The sequence below is a fragment of the Ambystoma mexicanum genome, chromosome 6q (assembly GCF_040938575.1).
Source record: "Ambystoma mexicanum isolate Mex_15411 chromosome 6q, UKY_AmexF1_1, whole genome shotgun sequence".
In the NCBI taxonomy this organism is placed as follows: Eukaryota; Metazoa; Chordata; class Amphibia; order Caudata; family Ambystomatidae; genus Ambystoma; species Ambystoma mexicanum.
Window position 1 is genome coordinate 792,078,843 of NC_090937.1, and position 23,587 is coordinate 792,102,429.

A 23,587-nucleotide genomic window follows, 5' to 3' on the forward strand; every position below is an offset into this window, starting at 1 on the left:
GGCCGGGGCCTTACCCCTCATTTGAGTGTTAATAGCTGAAAGGACTTCGGATAGCGTAAATTCCAAAGGGGGTAGATCATCGGCATGGTCATAGGAGTTAGAACTACCGTCAGGCCATGGTATAAAGTGAGTTCTGCTCTCCTCATAGACTGAGAAGTGAGTGAACCAGATGTTTTCATCATGGTAACATTACTCCTAATAGCTTGCATGCTAGTAGTAACTATTTTCCAGAACTCTTTGATGTCTTTATCATTGGCGGCCATTACTAGGGCATTCGAAATTACAACTCATTTCCCAGGTTTAGTGAAGAATAGCATCAAAGAGGAGGAAATCGATGAATATACTTTTAGAACAGAATAAGGATCACCAAAATGTAATCCAAGATGCTCTAATAAATCAGGTAAAATGTTTTTATAGGCTGGTGTGAGATTTTCCCTAGAGACAATATCCTCCCATCTCAGCCTTTTTCATTAAAACCTCTAGGGATTTGACATGTTTCCAATTTGAAAGATCAATTACAATATTTTCCTGCCACCATGGTAGGTTGGGGAAGGAGGAATATCGTAATAGTTAGAGGAAGACTTTGTTATTGAAAGTGAATTTCTTTCAGGACGTGGGACAGTGACTTTCAAATAGTCAGGTAAAATTGTGTTTGTGTTGATAATTGTTTTGAATACATGTATATTGTCGTTATCTCCAGGGTAAAACTGGACACTGACTTGGTTTAAGTTGCTTCTATTTTTTTTTTACAATAAATTTTGATTTTTGACTGCCTCGATGTCTGTTCTTTGGCCTGAAGCGTGTAGATGGGATTAGATAGATGGAAGCATGAGATTGGCAAGCCACATCTGCATGAGCCAATGATGAAACATATAAAAATACTCAATATGCGTCTATAATACTCCTTATTTTAAAAGAAATGCATTTGTTTTCTATTACAGTATGTTCTCTGGCCATGGAAGAAATAATAAATGTCTATCCTGGCATTTATGTACATGCCAACTCTGTATTCTATCTTTGTGAAGAATGTTAATATCGGAAAAATAACATCTACTGTTGCCTTTTTATGTGCATGCAACTCTATATTTCTCATCTTGTTGAATAATGAATATTTGGATTGAAATAACTCTATATTGACAAGCATGAAACAACCTGTCTATGGTGGCCACTTGACAGATAGAAATTGTGAGATGAAACACACTCTACTAAAATGCTTCTGAGCAGAATAGAACCAACTCAAGCAATTGGATAACACAACTAACCATGCTATGGCCATGCTTTAAAATGTGGCAGGTCCATTTACACAATGTTGGAGCATTACACATATACTTTTTGTATAATGGTATAACGATGTAACAGTGTACCAAGCATCACAATGAGGTATTGTCACAAAAGTATTATTTATTTAATTTATACTTTTTTTAAAGTGTATGAGCAGGGCTGCTGTTACAGCTGTTCACTTGTCAGGGTGTTTTCCTGTGTCCTGCTCGGTGTCTGACAGCAGTTTGGGAAATGTGGATAGTGTTCAAGAAGAACCTGTGCACTTTTCCTGTGTTAAGGCTGTTGTGAAGCTGAGGTGGAAGCAGTCTGCAGCAGTCTGCTGCATACGCGGAGCCGGAGCCGCATGGAGCCCGATGTGAGACCTCAAAAGCCAGCAAAGCACACATGGCTGACTCCATCAGGAAAGAAAACGAGAAGTAAATTGGAATCCGCGTCGAAACCGGCAAGGTCCCCCCGAGATGATTTCGAGGGGCTTGTCCAGCCGGCCCAAATGACCAGGGGGTCGGGAGAACACACTGTCCAAAGATCTAAGCCCCCGCCCTCGCCCCAGCCCCCAGTGGTGGTGGCGAGCGAAGTCCGAAACTCCACTACCGTAATCAGCGGAGCCGACATGGCGGACAGGACTCAGCAAGACCCGAATGAGAGAACCACGCCTCTAGGAACCTGTGCCGTGCCACCGCCCCTGTCAAAATCGAAGAACTCACAAGAAGATGCAGACGGAGCTGAAGTGGCAGCGCCACAAGCACGGACCCCAGAGAGGGCCCGGGTGAAAGTTCTTACTGACTACGCCTCCTCTGCGACGACCCCGATCTCTATCGCCGACGGTCCCGCTGCTGGAGGTCCACTGTCCGCTGTGATGGCGAGTGGCGCCTGCGCGAGCACGGTCGGAGGGCTGCGTTCGCCTGACGCCAGGCGGAAGTCCAGCGGTGGCTGTAGCCGAGGAGCGGAGAGGGAAGAGGAGGCGAAGGAGGGAGACGCGAACCAGCAGGAGAGGGGTCGGGAATTGGGAGGCATTGCCCCTGTTAGCATGAGCATACAAAACCCCTCAATCAATCCAGAGAGGGGGAAGGAGAGGAGGAGCCAATCACAAAAACAGTTTCCAGAGCGGCTCAAAACGACCAAACTTGCAACGAACAGACTTCACAAGAGCAGTGTCGTCTACAATTGGGGAGACCGGAACTTAGCAATAAGGCAGTGCAGATAAAGGCAATGATCCATGCAAACCCTAGTGGAACTTCGATCACCCCACAACAAATGGCAAAAAGGTCCATAAGGACCAAAAGAAGATCATATGAACGTAAGCCTATTACGGAGATCAGTAGCAGTGAAACCGATTCAGATATCAACATGGACTTGGAAGGCCTGAATGGAACGGATGAGGTAGCGAGCGAAGTGGACTCTGACGTCGATAGCACTGGAGCAGCGGATTTGGCCGCAGAAACAAAGACCGCAAAGGACATAGATGTAAGCAATTTAAACCCAGAAAAAGCAGAGAAGGGGGAAAAAAAAGGACCAAACCACCAAATCCTCATGAAATTAGGAAGGAAGGGTGCGGGCCAAGAGCAAAAAATAACTTCAACTAAAAGACCACAGAGCACCCAGGTAACGAAAGAACTGAAGGGTAAGAAGGAACCAAGAAAAAGAGACGCCCAAACGAAAGGGTTACCCATTCCCCGCAACTCAAGTTCCTTAAAGGCATTCTTTACTCTACAGCAAAAAAGAAAGCTTCTTACAGAAGATGAAGTGTCCGACGCAGAAATGCTTGAAGTAATAGGTGACATGCCGCAAGTATCAAAACAGAGAAGAACGGAACTTGACCCGAACAGACCACATAGTCAGGAGCAGTCAAACGAGGAGGTACAAGAAAAGAGAGCAAAAGCCACAGTAGTGCTGCAACAGGACGATGGTGAGGTGGTCCGGCCGGCAGCGGACGAAAGGGGAAAGCAGATTGACCCTCCGTCAAAGCCACAAACACACCATTCTAAGAAGGGTCACCAGGAGACGACAAGTTTATTGGAAGACTCAGCGAAGGGCAACGTTGAGGGTGACGGGCTGGAAGCCCAGTCTACCAGCAACATAAATCCACAAAATGAACAGTCAACTGACAGGGAGCAGCGGGTGGCGTGGACTAGGCCACATCTGTCGATGGGCTCTCCACATAAACCAGCCAATGAATCAAGGGATGCGTCCAAAGCCCTCTGGGACCACGTTCTATTGAACAAGGGGTCCAATGGACAGAAACTGACAATAGAAAAAATCCAGAGTCCCCGTTTAGACTCCACATATAGAGAGCCACACGTGGCAACATGAAGACAAGATCAAATCCAAGAATCTCCGAAAAAGAGAAGACTAAGCGACATTGCAGTCGCAGTGCAGAAGGAGTCGCCGAGTAAGAAACCGGACATGATAGCAATCATGTCAGCTATGTCAATTGTGCTAGCATCGTTCTGCAAGCTATACGAGGCGATCAAAGAAGACGTGAGAGACAACACTGCAATTCTAGCAAACATGATAAGCAAAATGTCCCACGTGGAAAGTTACATCACAGCTCTAGAAGACTGTGCAAGTCCACACCCCTGCAACTGTGAAAGTAAAATCACTAGGCTGGAAAAAAGATAGAAATCATGGAAACTGTAAACAACGAGCAAAGGAAACAAATCAACAGCCTGAAACCGGAATCGCAGCTGGTACAGTCACAGCCAAAAATTACGGGAAACTCCCTCCAAACATCTCCCACGGGGAGAGTGGAAGTCATTCTTGGCCAAACCACAAAAAAAAGGTCCAAGAGCGACCTCATCAGACAGTGGATTTAAGAAGCCCGACAAAAGTTGTAAGTCAGCCCGGTGCCCCACTGAATATCACCGGCAGTAGGGCAGGGCTGCAATAAAAGGAGAACCACAAAATACAACTAGGATGTGAGAAGGACGCAAACCTCTGCAGATCCCAACAAACCGCAGAGGAATTCATTGAGAAATCTGACTTAATTAATCTGTCCGTTTATGAGGAAAATGAGCCAATGGAGAAAAACAGAGATTCAAAACCGGTAGCAACAATCAGGTAACTAGGTACGCACACAAAGGATCTGAACGGAGGTAATAGGGGGGCTGAAAGGGAGAAGGGAAGCACAGTGTTGGCCACGACAGCGCTTGCAAACCCTACTGTCTTTGAACCAAAAAAGAGACGCCGGTCCCCACCAGAAAATACAAGGATTACCACTGAAACAGGTAGTCCATCCAAACACAGAGTACAAAGAGTTGAAAGGGGACAACAAAATAGCACTAAAGAGGTGACAAGAGTGTTCAAGTTCGAGCAAAGATACCCAGAGGGAGGCTATTTGATACTCAATAGACCTACAGTCATGAAGATAATACACAAAACGAAAACATTTAAAAAAATCAGACCGGAAGATGTTAAGCTAGTAGAGCCATACCATAGGGAAAAGAGGGCAAAAACCTACGTCCACATCAAAGCAGCGGGAATCGACCAGATCGTCCACCTGGCATATGAAGAAGTAAACTCTCTGGCTTCTGCCTGACAGAACTAACGAAGATAAGGGATAAAACATCCCCTATTAAGAGAAAGGCCGGCAGCTCCAATATACCGAAACATTATAAATCAAGGACGGAAGACCTATACCGCCAAAACCGCTGGAAACACGCAGTGGAAAAGGATGCACCACGAAAGGCCCTCCGCGACACCCATGGGGAAGGCGGACTAAAGAGATATACAATCGAGAGGGGTAAGGAACCCTTGACGCAAGTTGGTCCCGTAACAGCAGGGGGAGACAGGACATGGATCACAGTTTGACAGAAGATAGCCCGTCCAGAGACAAGCACCAAGAGACACGGAGGGGAGTAGCCGAAGAAGCAAGGTAAAGCGACGAGAAGAAAAGACCACAGGATTCCAGCGATGGGGCTCAATCTGAGAAACACAAACCAGGCCCGTGGAAATGGTTAACGCAAAACTGGAACAAAAACTCCGGAAAATAGCAACAACCAGGGTCGTCCAGCATCGGTGACACAAATCCCAGCTTTGACGTGGAGAGGTCCGAAAATGAACATTTTTGCTTGGGTTCGTGGAACACAAGAGGCCACGGACATTTGACGACAGTCGGAGAGGTCGACTTGGGGCTATACAAAATAATCTGTCTTCAAGAAACATGGTTGGTGGACAAGCCGGCATTGGACGGTTACACTGTCGAAATCTCAGCGGCAGTAAAAGGCCTGCTAGGTAGACCATCGTCTGGCCTCCTAGTGGCAATTAAAACGGGACAGGGGCTATCAGAACCAAAAAAATTGAAGGAAGCATACGAAGTACTGGTGGTGTTGACTTCGTGGAAACAGTCAAACAACAGGAAGCAACACAGGCCCACAAAATCCATAGCAATCATAAATTGTTATTGGAACCCTCAACGGATGTCCACTAAAACATTCTGTGAAAACATGAGTGCCACGATCAACCAGCTGTACGAGGACTACGAGACGCTCGACATCATAATATGCGGTGACTTCAACGCAAAATGCATTGTTCCAGGGACTATCCAGCCGGGAACAGAAAAGGGGAGTGGGATAAAAGAAGCAGCCAGAGAAAGAGGAAGGGCATGGAATGAAGTCATCAAAGTAAGAAATATACAAAACAAAGCCGCTCTTTTCCCATCGCAAATAAACCCCCAACTTGGGAATGAAATTCTGCGAAAGCGATCCTGGACTACATCTTCATTTCTGATGGTCTTATTAGCGGCATAAACAGTTTCAAGGTCATAAAAACCCAACAAAGTGACCATAATTTGCTTACCTGTACATGGCAAGGCAGCAGACCAACTAAAGAGCGATACGAAACAGAGCTTGAAGCAAACCCCCAAAGAACAAGACTCAGGATAAGTGAAGCTGACATCGCTAAAATCAAGCAGGCATGGGCCGAAAAGGTAAACAAAAATCAGGCGACCAACACTGAGGACAGGCCAAATTACCTACCCTTGCTATTGGCTTATGAAACACAGGCGATTAAAAACACCAAGAATCCAGATGCTGCAAGACACGCCTTTGACAAAGCAGTGGTGGATAAAAGATAATAGGTACGAAGACGGAAAAGAACAGCAAAAAAATCTAACGCTCCAGAAGACTGGGAGAAATGGAAGCAAGAAACGAAAAGGTACAAAAACTGGCAAAAACAGCATTGAGCTTGCCAAAACCAAATGGACGCTGAGCAGATGATTGGCAAACTGCAGACAAAAAAATCCAGTGACTTTTGGGGTTTAATAAAAGCGATGACCAACACGTCTTTCTCAGCGCAGACAAACGCGGTGGCTGAAGCAAGCTGGATACAGTATCTGACCACAGAATTCAAGAGCCCAGAGAGAGCGATGCCTATGGAGATGAAATGGTCCAACTCACCCTGGGTAGACGTATCCAACCCAGCCGACATAGAAACGACAATTAACAAACTGAAAACATCCAGAGCCCCGGGCACAGATGGCCGAACAAATGTGGACCTCAAGAGGTGCACAAAAGAATGGTCGGAAATGATCAGTGAGATCTTTGTGGAGTGTCGCAGAAAAACGATGATCCCGATAACGTGGCTAAATGCGGTCATAGTCCCATTTTACAAGAAGGGAGCGCGAAGCGTGCCAGAAAGCTACAGACCTATCGCCCTATTGGACATCAAAGGGAAGATCTTTGCAACGCACTTACTCGCCCATTTTCAAACATGGGAACAAAATAGCCTGTCAAAAGATTTTCTCCAAACAGGCTTCCAAAAAAACAGTAGCACTGTGATAAACATCTTAATTCTGAACATCTTGAAAGCCAAGGTAAAGGAAGGGGCGCCCAAGATCTTTCTGGCTTTCGTGGATCTATCAAAGGCTTTTGATAAGATAGACAGAAACAGGCTATGGTCGAAACTACAAAGCTGGTACTGCCCGGAAGAGGTGATTGAGCCAATAAAAGCTCTGCACAAGGAGACAAAAATCAGGGTGAAATTGAACCAACAGGGCACTTTATCCGAGGAGATCGAGGTCAACAGAGGCGTCAAACAGGGCTGCCCACTGGCCCCAGCTTTATTCATAGCATTTCTGGGTGATTATAAGCAGTCTGAAAGTAAAATAAGAGCTTTTCCCCCAAAAATCGGAAAAACAGAGATCCCTCGCCTGTTGTATGCAGACGATGTTATCCTGATCGACCAAACGCAAGTGGGTCTCCAGCACAAACTAGCAAACCTAGCAAATTACATCAGCGAAAACAACCGTGAGATAAATAAATCAAAAACTAAGATTCTGGTTATAGAAAAAGGCCCTGGTCAAACGAAGAAAAAAAAAAGAGCCACCCGGCATGGTTTCTCGAAAACACCAAGATCGAAACCATAAAAAGTATTAAATACCTAGGAGTACTGATGAACAGTTCTGGAACGGAACACGCCTGGCAACTTCAGCTGTGGGAGAAAGCCAAACGCCTGACCGCCCAAACAAGAGCAGTGGACAGGAAATAGGGAAAATTCTCACTAACTCCCGGCGATAACCTTTTATAAAACAAACGTAGTCCCTTTACTAGTCCATGGAACAGAGTCTTCATTGTACATACCGCGCCAGCTATGGACTAAATTGGAGGGATACGTATGGAAAACGCTGTTGGGTCTACCAAAATCGACAGCTATGCCAGCGATCAGGAGAGAATTGGGACTGGTATCCTTAGCGTCCATGGTGGACCAAAGCGCGATGAGGCTATTTAGAAAAATAATTATGTCTGATACCCTACGAGCATACAAGATCCTGAGGGAAGAAATGGAAACAGGAAAATGTACAGCCCTAGCCAAGTGGACTAAGGCCAGAAAAAATGATCTAGCTCAAATAGCCAGCTCAGAAAAAAGAACTAAAGGAAAATCCTGACCGCATTAAACGGAAAATGGAAGAGTGGGACTGGATCACCACAGTGGAAAAAGCTACAGGAACCAAACTTCTAACCCACTTACCCCCCACTTTCAACAAAGTTAAAAAAAACGCTAAATTATTGCCTAAAAATCCCAGACAAAAAACTGAGAAATCTGTTTCTGAAAGCCAGATTAAACTTGCTTCCTACACGGGAGATCATAGCCATCCGAGACCCAAAGAGCGTCAAGGTGTGCCGCCTCTGTGAAAATCAAGCAGTGGCCGAATCTGTGAAACATCTAGTGATGGACTGCCCAACGATCATGGAAAACAGAAAAGCCTACCTTCGACCACTACTTGACAACATGTGGATCCTGGAGCCCGAGGATTGGTGGGACAGACTGATCTCAGGGGAGAAAACGAGCTGCACAGTGGCCATGGCGAAGCTAATAGATTTAGCTATGAAAAAAATCAACTTTCACGTGGCCACAGAGTAAACATAGCAAAGAATTGAATCTACATTGTAACTCAAATAAAGTCGCAACGCCCTGTGAAGCGTCCTCTACGGGTACCCTTGATTGGGTGAAGACCGCGGGGGGGAGTTGCATGAAGACTCTCCAGAAGGAAGGAAAAGCAAACGCAAGAAACTTTTGATAAAACTCAGTTCTTTTAAATTGAGTAATATTCAATACAAAATAAAAATAAATAAATAAAAAGTGTATTTACACAGCAGAGTGACAGCGCACACATCATTTGTGTATAATGTGGCAGAGCATAAGTGATATGTTGGGACCTGAAATAATGTGAAAATCAATGACATGCTTTGCATATATGAAATTTAAAAAGCAATTATCATAATGAATACATTTTTAAAATGTTTATTTGACATGTGTACATCAAGAAAGAAAAAATATAATTGCGTTTTTAATACATAGCAAAATTACAAAACTTTGGGCCTGATTCACACAGCATCATTTTTCAATGGGATTGCACCATTATACAATGTTTCAGTGAATCAGCCCTATATGTTATATCCTGCCTGATTTGCCAGCATGACGATGAACCCTCTGTATTGATCAGTCACACTTGGAAACTCTTTCCTGATGGCATGCACAACACACATTGGTATAACACACTTTAGCACTAAGTCTTCTTTGAATCCATCATGCAGAGGCTCTGTACACCACAAGCCTGTAACATCTGTTCAAAAAATTGAAATTGGTCACTTGATAGAAGAGAACTATAAAGTTTTTTTTTTAGGATTGGTTTGATATTTTATACTCTATTTGAACTTCACAAGGCAAAAATACTGACCAACAGGTGTCAACAAAAAATGTGTGTAAACTAAGCAATATAGAATTTAACTATGAGGCCAAATACATCAGGGGGTGGGCGGGGGGGGGGGGGGGGGGTCAGAATACCAAGGAACATATTTTTCAGAAAAAAAAACTCTTTATTATGAGAATGTTTAAATAATCTGAAAAATTGTTAAAAAAAAAGTATCATGAGAGTGATGACTGGCTGATGGTAATAAGCAGAGCACAACATTAGATAGAAAAGATAGATAATATTTGAGACTGTTGAACGTGTGGGTTCTACAGTGGTTTTAAACAAATTGCAAGTCGTCTGATTTGTAAATAAATAGACACTAAACTTACTAATTCCAGGGAACATGTAGAAAACCGTGCCAGAAAGTTCATGCATAAGGGCCATAAGCATTCAAAGACCCGAACGTGTATGGCATGCTGCCCTGAAGTCACCTTGCTGTGTTAGGCATAGTGGCAGAGACTCGTCTTCAGATAGGTAGGTCCTACATTTCGTCCAGTGTTCCAGTGTTAGCATCAGTTGACATTGATGGCAGTCACACCAAGTGGTAATCTTTTCCATTCTACTGGGCTCTGGAGACCTGCCCTCTGTATCAGTGATATGCTCCTTTTACTCCTGGCTTTGACTTGATTCAATTTCTTTGTCAATGAATTCAGGCCCATACAAGAACCCCTGACTACCAGCTATGCTTGTTGTAGATGGACACAAGAAAAAAACAAAACTTGCGTATTAAATTTAAATTCAACAAGAAATTCACAATCTGCTAAAAATATAGAAAGGCTTATTGTGCTTTTAACCATCGCTCGACTTAGAAAGGGACTCAGATCGAAAATGGATTAGCAATTAATTTGATAACAAAAAAAAAGAATTTCTCCATGGGTTCATGGTGTCAAAAAGACATGAGGTCAAACGTGTTGGGATAAATAGCTAATTCACGAGTTTTAATTGCTTCATTGCATGCCTATGGAGGCTAAAAGTGTGCACTAGCAGAAACAAGTATGTGTACTTATTCCACTTTCGGCAATGTTGTGGCTATTAGCGGTTTACCACAAATTATGATTCTGGCAGGACAGAAATAACCACAATGCACACTGATTGTTATTGTTATGACTTGTTTATACAGCACAACTTTGACCAGCGAGGTCATCTTGGCACTAACTGACAAAAGCAAGATAATCAAACATCACACAACAACAAATTGCTGCGGGAAGGAGAAATGATGCCCAATGGCCCGCAAAGACGTGGGTAGTTTATTCCACAGTTTTGCTGCGCCCAGGGAGAAGGATCAGCCCCCTAGTCTCTACAGCTTAAATCTAGGAACTTGGATCAGAAGTGCCTCCGATGAATGAAGTGAGCGAGAAGTGATATTATGGAAGATTTTTTGCTGTAGATACCCTGGGCCAGCCGGATAGAAAGTGCGGTGTACTATACATAAGACCTTAAATTCCACTTGTTTTACAACTGGAAGCCAAAGCAGGTGGCGTATAGGACGGAAGAAATATTGGGCCCCAAAGTCCTGTTCCTGATGTTAGTCGATGACGCAACTAAATGTACTGACGGTTCAAGCTTCGAAGTCCTAGCTCCAAAATCGTGGAACTCTCTACCTCCCAAATTGAGAGCTGAAACATCCCTCATGGCCTTCAGAAAGGCACTGAAACCCACTTTATTTAAGTAATCCTACTTATAATACTACTGCAATGCGAATAATGTCTGTAACATACAACTGTACCTACGCTCACTGTTCCCATGTAACCTCGGAACTTTAGCTATGTCTGTAACCATGTTTCCATTGCCTTCATGATATTCACCCATGCCAAGTAAACTTTCTTGTAACAGCGCCACGATGCCCGAGGGCAGCTGCACGCTTTAAAAATGCAAATAAATAAAATCAAAATAAATACTGTCGATGCAATGCAATCACACATCGTCATGGAAACGTGCAAGCAGCTCTAGTGTTTAACTCATATAAACAAATAATTTCCGTGATGGCAGTATTATTGCTGTGCTTTCCCTGAGTGTGTGTTTTATCCTCTGAAATGCAATATTCCTCATCCCCAATCCAAGCAAATGAGCCAGCAGGTGCCCTAGTTGACTCTACAAAGTTTCCCACGTGCCTGTGTTGAAAGGGTTAAACTCAAAGGACTTCCATCTATCAATGACATTAGGTCGTCTATCGGAAGGAAATTCCTGCACATTCCATGTGCACAATACAGTGACTATCCAGAGCGTTTCAACCGAAAAGAATGTATTGTTTCTAATCTATTTACTCGGAGAACAGATCCTGTTTTGGGCTGGACATGCTGTAAAGAGCGAACATGTAGCACGCGCTCACTTGTAGAAAATTGCGGTCTTTCTGGGATGTTTACAGTCACTGTTCCTTTAAGAGCAGCTTCTCTCGGTGAAAGGCTTTGAAAGGGAAACTAAAAATCAGCCCAGACGCCAGCAGCTCACACTGTGCGAAGCAGCAAGGGACGGGCGGCGACGCCGCTGCTACAGCGCACGCATCTGGGATGATGTTCGGGGGGTGGAGTAGTTTCATGTACACGCTCTCAGCTTTTGCACTGTACGAGCGTACTTTCAAGGTAAGCGTTTCTCCTGTCGTCATGCAATGTAAGGAAAGGCTGCTGTTAATGCCCTCCCTGCGTGTTTAGTAGAGGACTAACTGGAGACAACAAATCCGGCACAGTATTATATATTTCACTTTGTTTAAATGTAAAGATGGGGTGGGATAGCGGCGACAGGCAGGGGAAGGGAGCATGTGCTGTGAGCGAGCCCGGCAGCATCACCGTTACCTGGGCAGCTCCAGGGGACGCAGTGCAGGAATGCGAGTGGCACGGCTCGACCATGACCCCCCCCCCCAGCACGTCTGCCCTCTGGGACTGCCCGCAAGGTGGCTCTTGCAGCAATTACACCGTTCGGAAGAGCGCAATGCCTCAAGGTGATGGCCATACATACTGGATGCCCACATGCCAGCGCCTGGGCGTCGGTGGTGGGAGGGGAGGGGAAAGAGACTGAAATATCTTTGTTGTCGTTTAGCCTTTCACTAACTGGCATCACAGACTGCAGAATCCAGCTCGCCCATCACTACTCATTTTAGTTTTACAAGGAGGCTTCTTAACAACTGTGTGAGAGAGGGGCGCAGTGAGCATGCATGAGTGTGTGCCCCATTCAACGCGTGGTCAAGACACCGACATTAATTAATGTGGAAAACACGTTTAAACGAAGAAATACACCAACATGTGTATCCTACTGTGAAGCCGAAGAGTGGACCCCGCAGCCCCCACCCCTCCATTGGATTGGTGTAGTGCCCCGTTGTGCGGATAATGGACCCACGGCCCCGTGCATCGCGCGCCGCCTGCTATTAATAGCCCTGGCCAGTGTCTCTGCTGGGTGTTATGTTTGACTTCGGTGCGCGTCTTCGTGGGATTCATTGCGGCCTCCCCTCCCCCGCCCCAATCCCCACCACCAGACAACCTCTTGCTTGCTTTTCGCCTTGGATTTCTGAATCAGACGCGCAAGAGCTGTTGATGGGTGCAAGGCATCTTTTAGGTTTGTGGTGTGAAGTAAGTTGAATTGGAAATGGCATTAGCAACAGCCTATTTTTTTTAAAATAAAATGTGCGCATTCATTGTGTTTTGTATTGTGACACTAACATGCACTTTTGAGGCACAGACATCGATTCGTGGTTGTTTGAAAGCCTGATGAAAAAGCTTGTCCTATGCTCAGTTCTAGACGTGTAGGTACCTAGCTCAGTGCATTGTGCCATATATTTAAAAAAGGAAGGGCACGGCTGCTGGAACACTGGTAAGGCTTGGCTTGGTTTGGGCCGGGTTCTTGGGGGGGCGTGCAAGGCAAGGAGAGCACCTTCTGAAAACTCAGCGGTTGTTGGAAAGGCGCTGATACAACCACGTTTCATAGTTATGTGTTGTTTCCAATTAGAAGTCCTACAAAATGTCCCATACCTCTGGCATTGCCTGGCTTTTTACACAGGATACGGCCCATCTGTGACGCACGCCTCCAATATTAGTGGACGTAACATGACGTATGAATAAAATTGCGAGACGTCTGGACGCGCGGCAGGTCGCCTGTGAGGATTCACTGGAGTGCCGCGCTCCTTCACAGGCTCCTCCACAGGCTCCTCCACAGGCGCTCATGGTCTCCGTCTCCCCTGAGTGATTCCATGCGGTGACACCTGACGTGTACTCTCTGAGGGTTTAATGTCGGGCGATGTGTGTGTGTGTGAGACATTTCAGGTAGTAATGCACCACCGCTGCACCTTTTAAACACCACTTAAGAGCGTGTCCATGTCTCTTGGGTTTGGCTGCCATGGATGTTTGGTGTTTATCAGAAGCAAATAACATACACGCGTATATTTATGAAGCTTGTACGCGGTCATGTTCTCTGTTTCGCAGTTAGCGGCTTAACACAAGAAATGACGTTGCCCCTTTCACTGCGTTTTAGGTGACAGTGACCACATTAAAAGTCTGCCTATCATATGAAAAAGGCACAATCATACACCGTCTGCATATGAACCATGTGTCACTGTTATACAATGCCGCTCACCACCCAACAATGAACAGGCGTGTGTCCTACGGTGTGTTCCTTTCAAGTGCCCGCAGGTGCAGGGCTTCTCAGCGACGTGTTCACAATCAGCGCGTACGCGTTGTGTTGGCCCGAGTCCGGGGAAGCTCGTATTTATAGAAGCCGTTTGAATGCATACAGATTCTTAAGGGACTAATTCATAGAAGCGTTTTCTAGTGGCGAAACCCCATTGGAAAACACTCTGTGAATCAGGGCCTTTAAATGTCACTTCTACTGTATACGTGCAGTGCTAAAACGAAGCTCGGACACAACATTGAGTCACTGGCGACGAGAAAAGCGGAGCACATTCTTAGGCTCTGAGCGCCACCGCCGCACGTTAATCAAGACAAATGAGATGGCTGACCGCTCTCTGGTGGTTGTCATGCCAGTGTGTGCATTTGGGTCCGGTGGGGGCGCTCGGCAAAGGTACAATATGCGGGAGAAAGAATGGCCTTTATATACTGCAGTCCCGAGACTGCAGAGAGTACCTGTCAGCGTGCACGACTTTAGTCAAGCTAACGTCGCCAGGAATCCTGACAGGTAAATGACTTGGACAGGTCTCGCTTTGGGGCGTGCCTGGAGAGATGGCCGACCTGCGTGCTCCCCTGGACTCACCCTGCTCGCCTCTCCTGCACTCCCCGTTTCAAACTTGGCCACAGGGACCCAGTCCCCGTGCTCTCGAGGTCGACACGCTGGGCCTGATTCACAAGGCGTTTTTCAATGGGAACATTCCGTTGAACCCCCGATGTTTGTGAATCAAGTCCATTTAGTTACATTATGCTGGTTACTAATGTTGGCTATAGCCACAGCGCCTTGAAACGAGAGGAGCACATGAGGCGCTGTACAACAACGTGATGCTATTACATGTTGTGATTTCGCCAAGACAGGGGAACAAACAAAGAACCCAGGAACTAGCTCAACAGTAGGGCGGGCGTGCTGTTAATGAAATCAAAAGCTCAAGTAAACTATACCTCTGGGTTAACAAGTGCAGCTGCTTTGATATAGGCGCAATTACCCATGTCGGACCTAAAAGGTTGCTGTCAAATGTCACTATATCTTGGTTGTCCAATTTGTGACAGAACCAATCAGGACATTGAGAAGAGAAAGCCAGGCGCCCCTTCCAGCTGTGCTGCTCCATGCGAGAGGACACTGATTAGCACATGAGAGTGTACAGACACACACCTTTAGGCACCCCACCCAATGCACCCCACAACCAGATCCCACCACCCTCAGGAGCAAGATGTTCACTACAATCAGGGTCGAACTGGGGCACAGCATTGTCTGGGGCACCAATGAAATAGTGGCCCCCAAGTTGCAAATGATCATTCCTTCCTTTTGTGGTAGACTGCTTGAATATTACCCAGGGGGAGGTTTTCAATAAAATGTGATGCAAATGATACAATTGAAAGAATATTTATTCTGCAACAATGGTCAAAACTACTGACCGTATAGTGAAGTAACTCATCAAACTGTCCCACTTTGGCCAGAAATGTGGCACACTTTTACCAAAAAACGGGCACACACTAACTAGCATTTTGAGATTGGGGTTTGGGCATTGCCCTATTGTCCTATAGGCCAGTCCGAGCCTGAATACAATCCCGACATTCCACACATCCACACACACTAAATAGTCACACAATGTCCTGGCACCAGAAGAATGGTTCATCTCAGCTGGAGCCAGCTGTGCCACATGATAAGCAATGCATGGCCCACCTGGAGAAGCCCAGCATAGGGGACAGCGAGCAGCTCTCATGGTGTGATTGAGCCATGCTGCGAGCACAGCCTCGTCAAAGCATGCGCAGCGCTGTACCCACTGCGCTGCAGCGCTTGCAGTGTGATTGAGCCATGCTGCGAGTGCAGCCTCGTCACAGCATGCGCAGCGCTGTGCCCACTGTGCTGCAGCTCTCGCGGTGTGATTGAGCCATACTGCGAGCGTAGCCTTGGCACAGCATGCACATCGCTCCACTGCGCTGCAAGTCTCGCTGTGTGATTGAGCTATACTGCGAGCGCAGCCTCGTCACAGCATGCGCAGTGCTGCAGCTCTCGTGGTGTGATTGAGCCATACTGCAAGTGTAGCCTCGGCACAGCATGCGCAGTGCTGTACCCACTGCGCTGCAGCTCTTGCAATGTGATTGAGCCATACTCTGAACACATACTCGTGGTGTGATTGAGCCATACTGCGAGCACAGCCTCGTCACAGCATGTGCGGGGCTGTACCCACTGCTTTGCAGCTCTCACAGTGTGATTGAGCCATACTGCGAGCATAGACTTAACACAGCATGCACAGCACTGTACCCACTGCGCTGCAGCTCTCATGGTGTGATTGAGCCATACTGCGAGCACAGACTAGTCACAGCATGTGCAGCACTGTACCCACTGCCCTGCAGCTCTCGCAGTCTGATTGAGCTATACCTCGAGCATAGCCTCGTCACAGCATGCACAGCACTGTTCCCACTGCGCTGCAGCTCTCGCAGTGCGATTGACCCATGCTGGGAGCGCAGCCTCGTCACATCATGCGCAGTGCTGTACCCATGGCGCTGCAGTTGGCAGAGGCTACAGTATCTTCTCCACAGACGCGTGCAGCCGGAATGCACTGCAGCAACAGATACGTAGGCCGATATGTCAGCAGGCACGCCCTGTCAGCGGTTACACGTCTGCCATTGCCATTTCCTACTTATCGGATAAGAAATAAAGTAAGGCACGTGTGCAGGAGAGTATTTACTAATGCACGCTTTCATTTTCTGAAAGGACATTGGCTGCCAAAAATAGCGACATCCTCCCGGGCAACTACAAAGAATGTGACGTTGATGGCCTAGGCCACAGGTCTCATCCTTATCCACCAGGGGACACCAAACACGAGATCAGGATGGAACTCTCCCTCCTGGCCCTCTCAGGTGCACACATTAACATATCTCAGGGTGCTTGAAGGTGGATGGGTAAGGTGCAAATCGTGGGAGATCAAAAGTCTGGGCAATGCTGCAGTGCCTCACAAAGCGAGGCAGGGTAACTGCTGTTACCATCAGCAGGCCTGGAGAGGGGCAGCACGTTCTCTCCCCCTCTCTGCTCATCTCCTCCCCCTCCTAGTCATAGAGACACGCAGTCTGTCCTGCAAAAAGCTGAGGAAGGGTGAGGTGTGAGCAATCACTTCACCCTTCCTTCATGCAGCTAGGTGCTAAGCACTGATGGACACCAACAGACAGGCTGGGATCAGGTTCAAAGACCTGCCCCCAGGGGGAGCAGATAGTCGGCTATCCGGCCGGGGGCTGACACTTAACAGCCCCCACTACTATATACATCAAAGACCCAGGGCTCCCCTGGGTCTTATAAATACAGAGCGGCATGCTCTGAGAAAACACAATCAGTTTGTGGACCCTGAACGGGGACCCAAACACACAGGAGGTGCACTGTTTACTCAGTGCCTTCCAAACCGTTGCTTCTTTTACCACAAAACCCTCCCACCCTACAAATAAGGGAGAACAACAAAGGAAAAGAAGTACAGGGCACTGTACGGTGCCCACAACTAGTCATGGGACATAAGAAGGCAGGCACGGGCCAGAGGGGGTAACCCCAAGATCCGGTGCCCAAAAGTATTGTTTATTATCTTATGATATGTGATTATTGTTATTGGCATAACCATATCTGTACAATAAAAACCTACAGCCTTTTATTGCCAACACTTGACAAACAATGTGTGAGCCAAATTATTTCTGGGTAAGTGTATGGTTTCGGCAAATTATAATGATGCATGCAAATGGGTTCAGCAGTTATGAAATGGTCTGACACAATTGAAACAATGGGAAACTTTTCCGAGAACCATGATTTAGGCTTACATTACTAATGTTTGCCATCTAGGAAATGAACACTTGCACAAGAAAATACACAATCTCCATGGCATTGTTGCATTTTTGAACACATGAATACATGGAATCTTCTCTGTATTTGCATAATTACATATACACGTGCCAGTATGAATGTATATATGTCCGCTATTATTCCCCATCACCAGGATGCCAGGCAATCCAATTCTGCAATGCCGGCTGGAACCACAGCAAGCCTTGGTCCCAGAACTGCTGATTTCTGCTTTCTTGTGCAATGGGCTCTGGTGTGAGGCCCCTGCCTTCTCTTCCCCTTTGCACTCGCGCATCGGCCCCCTCCATATTGCTCCCTACTCCCTCCACTTATCACCTGTGTGTTCTCATCACAAGGGCTGCATCTACCCACCTCTTCCCAGAAGTCCGCCATGGATAGTGAAAAGGGACCCTCTCCCAAGTCCCTCCTGCTTTTCTATGACATCTACCTTTCAATGGGCTATTCTTCACTTTGCTAAATGCATCACACTGCGTGTGCCCATTCATCAAAGAGAACAATGTTTTATTTATTTGTTTATTTATTTATTTATTTACAATTACATCTTTAAGAACCTTGTGCAACAAGCCAGTTGCTAATGGTGTTAATCCCCACATTCTGGGGCAGGCTTGGGAGGTTGCGGCCCTCGTGAAGTCTTCGCTATGATTGGGCCTACCTAGGATCAGATAAGTGGGCCATTACACTGAAGCCCACCCCAGATAGCATGTCTTAAGCCTGTAGTAGCACCTCCCCTAAACCAATCAGAGGTCATATTACAGAAACTTTGCACCAGTTGAAGTGCTAGTTTGCACGGTATTAGCACCTCAATTTGTTGAAAATGTATCTTTTTGCACAGGGCAAGGGGGCAGAGAGGGAGCGATGGGCACACGTTCAGAGAGCGAGCCGTTTTAGAGATCGAGTGATGGGCCAGAGAATGAGTGACTTCGGGAAAGAAAGAGAAAACAGAAGATTTGGAGAGGGCAATATATGGAGAGAAAGGACGTGTGATGCAGTAGGGAGCTTACTTTCTTCTCTTCTTCCAGTCGATGCTCCTTTGATCATTCTAGGTGATTTCAACCTCTGTCTTTCCTCTTCCCAATGTGACGTTTCTCTTCTTGCTGTTCTTGAATCCCACCATCTTGCATCTGTTGCCTCATCTTCTCTCCTCTGCTTTGGCCCTTCCTGTTTCTATTGACCCGCCTCTTCTTTTTTTCTCACATATTCCCTCTCACCCCTCTCCCTCTTGTCCCTCTTCTTCTTAATTCTCCCGTCGAGAACTTTGTTCCTTCAACACTTCCCTTTTGATTTCTTCTTTAACATCTTCTCTTCCTTCTCTGGATGTTCTTGCATCCTTCTCAGTCGACTCCTATTCCTCTTTGCTATCAACGTCTTTCGTTGCTACCATTGTTTCTCTTCATCCTTCTTCCTCTTTCTCTCCTTCACGGAAGTAACCCCAACTTTGGGTTTTCCCAGCTCTTCGCACTGTGCGTTATTCTCTGCGTCGCACTGAACACCACTGGAGGAAATCGCTATCTTCTTCTGACCTTCTTAATATTTCCTCTCTCCATTCGGATTACAATGCTGCTCAACTTCTTGCTGAATAAATGTTCTATACCAATCTTCTTGAATGCTCTCTCCTCCTACCTGCTGCTTATTCCAGGTCCTCAATCACATGGATCCTTCTCTTTCCTCATCTCTCTCATCCTCCTACCTCGACTCTTACCTTTCTTCTAAAGTCACTGTTCTTCATTTGTCTATTGTCTCAGCTTTCCCTGATCCCTCCTGTCCCATTTCTGTCTTCCTTTGATCCCCTTTCTGCCATTGACATCTAATGTTTTCTTTACAAAGTCCACCCTACAGCCTCTCCCTCTGAGCCGCTTCTTTCCTCTTTATTCCTAAGGTCTATCTCTGCCTTTCTTCATATCTGGCCCTCAGTCTCTTCAACCTTTCCCTCTTCAAACACACCTGTATTCTCCCTGCTCCTAAAGAACATTATTGTAACCATTCACTCCTTTCTAACCACCAACCTATCTCGCTTCTACCTTTTCTCTCCAAACTTCTCAAGTTCATCGTCTATTTTCAGGTTTCTACTCATGTTAACACTGCTTCCCTCCTTCTCCTTCCTATATATCAATCCGGTTTTTGCCCTCACCACTCCACCGAAACTGTTCTTCTCTCTGTTTGTGAAGCACTTTGTTCTGCTCACCACTCTAAGCATTCCTCTCTTCTGGTTCTACTAGAACTGTCTGATGCCTTTGATACCGTTGATCACTCCTTGCTTCTTCAATCCCTTTCCACTCTGGCTCTCTGTGGTTCTGTTCTAAACTGGCTTCACTCGTATCTCTCTAATCGCACTTACTCTGTATCCTGGGCTGGCCTTAACTCTCCTACTCTTCCTCTTCTGTACGGTGTACGGTGTACCTTTGGGCTCAGTCGTGGGTCCATTGCTTTTCTCTTTACACCATTCCTCTTGCCTCTCTTAGTTCGCCTTTTGGTCTTTCCCATCATTTTCAAGCTGATGATACTCAGCTTGTTCTTTCTTTTTCTTCATTTTATCAGTCTATAACTATAGTCCTCCCAGCCCCCTCCTAGCAGCGCCTCTAGAGAATTTCAACACAGCCCTCCATTGCCAAGGTAAGTCCTTTCCCCCTGACCATATCAATAACAGACTTGTCACAGATGTGTATACATTGGGGAGGCTCTTCATGAAGCAAGGGTAAACACTCACCCACAGATGCTTCTGGATAATGGGCCTCCCTCACTGAGCACCTGCCCCACCAAAAAAGTTAGAAATTGCAGGAAAATACTAGAAACCCACATCCTCTCCCTTCCTAACAGTTGCAGATCGAAATCAAACTAAAAGAGTACCAAGTGAGAGTATGGAATAATGCTTTAAATGGTGGGCCATGGGCTACTGCGAGATGCACAAGTGGGGCAAACTTACCGGCTTGATGCCCCTTGGTTGTTGTTCCTCATGGAATGTTCCCAGAGGAATGTTCTCCGAGGATTGTTTGTTGGAACTGGTGTGTAATTAGCAGGACATAGTCCAAGAAATGTGTCTATGTTAAATCCCCACCAAAAATCCAATAACACAACCCAGATCACCAGCAGAGCTTTTCACATTGCCCTTTAACACCACTCTACCAGACACCATAGACAACCAATCAAACATTTTGCATTTCTAGATTTGGAACACACACATAACCATTGCTCTGGATAATTTGCAAAATATCTAACATCTACAGACCACAGAGTCCTACCTTTCCAGATCTTCACACATCAACATTGCAACACAGAAACTTTCATCTGTCCCCTTCACTCCAGTGCTAGTTCCCAACCCCACCATCTGCAAATCCTGGAGTGCCAGAAGACCATGAAAATGGTAGGAGGTATGTCCTGCAAGATGCAACAACATTGCAAAACAGAACACAGCAAAATGTGTCACCAATTCTCCTGTGAGGCAGAGATCTGTCTGGCTCAAGCAACTCTAGCAACTGGTAGGAGGAGGGAACGACATTACTGTTGGTTTTGCTAGAATCCCTGGTGGAAATATATAGATATCCTCCTGTCAAATCAAATAACATAGAATCTGAGTTAGTGTTGGTGCTACAATACTTGACCACATAGTTGACCATTTACTTTCTGAACTCTAGTTGATGGAAATGTTTATGTTATTGCTTTTATTAATAGTACTGTTTTAAATAGTGTATTTGCACAATTCACACAATAAAGCAGCTGGACAATATATAAGCCCTTAAATAAATATGTTAAACCAAAATAGTGTCCTTTTCACACCAGGAATGCAAATACAATTTTGAATCATCACCTCTGCTTCAAACTACGATATTTTCAGCATTTAAAGCACACAACACAAAACAATTGTGACATGATCGCCTGTCTAAAATGTGTGTTTGTTATATATGATTTTAAGAACTTTGAAAATCCTATTATAAGCCAACCCTTTTTTTACATGTCAAACTAAGAGTCATCATATGCATAATCGGAACTTTAAAAATGCGTCTTATTTTCAGACTAATTTTCTCTTAGAAGAAGAAATAGATTTGATAGGTACGAGGCGCTCTCCTGTGTGGGCCTTCAGCTGTAAATGTTTCACCACAGTTCCACTTGCCTAAACATTCAAAACTAAGACTAGGTGCTGCTGATAACAGAGCTATGCGTTGAAAAAGTAATTGCAAGTCCCTTGTTAAGGTGCTGTCCCTTAGAAGTGTTCCGATCTCTGCTTACTATCCTTTGATGCACTATCCAAACTCAAGAAAGCTCTGATGAAATGTCCAGAATTTAGAGGGGAAGGGGCTTTAGCCCAATGAGCCCAGTGGCGTGCGCCCCTGTCTTCCTCTCGTATATGGGGATTCAGACAAGTAGCCATTGTCAAATTGCGTGGCTTTCCCTGCGTTCTTTTCAGGCTTCACATGGATCCACATTGACACTGTAGACGATTGCATTAAAGGATATTTTGCTGATGATCTGTGAGCTGGTTTGTGCACTTGCTTTGAATATTCACATAGGTTCTTTTTTCAAAAGTTTATTGTACTTGTGTGCTTCTGTGATACAGTGTATGGAGCATCCTTAAGGCCTTCATTGTACATTAAGGCCTTCATTGTACATTTCAGAGCACACTCTTTGTGCAATTAGAATGCATGGAACAACTGCTGATCATTTTTCATAAATAATTCCAACAACTATTTGTTTTATAACATATGTACTTACTCCCTTGCAGAGATAAACCTGCATCCTACTTTAAGGATATTTGCTGTTCTGTGGTAGACATTTTAAATGAAAGTGAGCCATTCCAACCCATAAATATTCACAGATTCTGGAGGAAGTATGACTCAGCTATGAATATAAAGGAAACCATAGATTTGTTTAAAAGAAGAAGCTATCAAGGAGAAGCGTTAATCTGGATCCATGCAGAGGCACATTCACATTTTTAGAGGCTCGCTGGCAACATTCCATCCTGTAAAAACAGCCCTTGCGGTCTTATTAATAGCCTCCATCCAGTCAGACTCTTGGGCATTGCTATTTTCTGCTCCTTCAAATCGATGGGAGACATATTTATTGTACTAAAACGTAAAACGAAAACCCATCACAACAGGACGTTCCCAATCCCTCTGTGTGAGTCCCTAATAGCTGCCCATGTTAAGGTGCCAAGTTTGTTGAGCTTGCTCCAAGTGCCCGTGGCTTATGTAATATGTAATATGCCTGCAGCCATGTGAATGACCGCTCTTTCTTTCTTACTTCCACTTGTAATCTTTCTTCTATAGCCCAATGCCTGCCACCACAAATCTGAAATGTGACCCAAGAGTACACGGGTGAACAGGGAGAAAACGGCTCTGCCCTCACAATTCTACAAACCAAAACACAACGCAATTATAAAGGTAAAACAGGGACAGTTAAGAGATATATCTCCTCGCCTTTTGTGGTAACGTGGGCTGAGGGCAGGCTATACTCCTAAGAGGGGTGTAAAGGTGGTGGTTCAAGTGATGCAGGTTGGGTCAGTCCTATGAAAGCTTCAACATTGGCCAGACCGGGCCAGTGGGAGTTGGTCATAAACTGATGCTTGAGGGGGCGTTGATGTGTAAAAATGAGGCAGCAGTTCTTCGGCGTTGAGCAGGCACTTCAGGCCTGGCAAGTGGTGTGCTTGGCAAGGACACAAAGCTGTATTGAGCTGACGTT

At 45.6% G+C, this 23,587-nt stretch overlaps 1 protein-coding gene across 1 annotated transcript in view; it reads left to right on the top strand.

The window, feature by feature from the left end:
• Window positions 1–11,911: 11,911 nt before the first annotated feature.
• Window positions 11,912–23,587, top strand: part of GUCY1A1 (guanylate cyclase 1 soluble subunit alpha 1) — a 545,497-nt gene continuing 533,821 nt past the window's right edge. The window contains exon 1 of the mRNA XM_069631322.1: window positions 11,912–12,048. The gene's annotated coding sequence lies outside the window, so the exon portion shown is untranslated. The remainder of the gene's footprint in view (window positions 12,049–23,587) is intronic.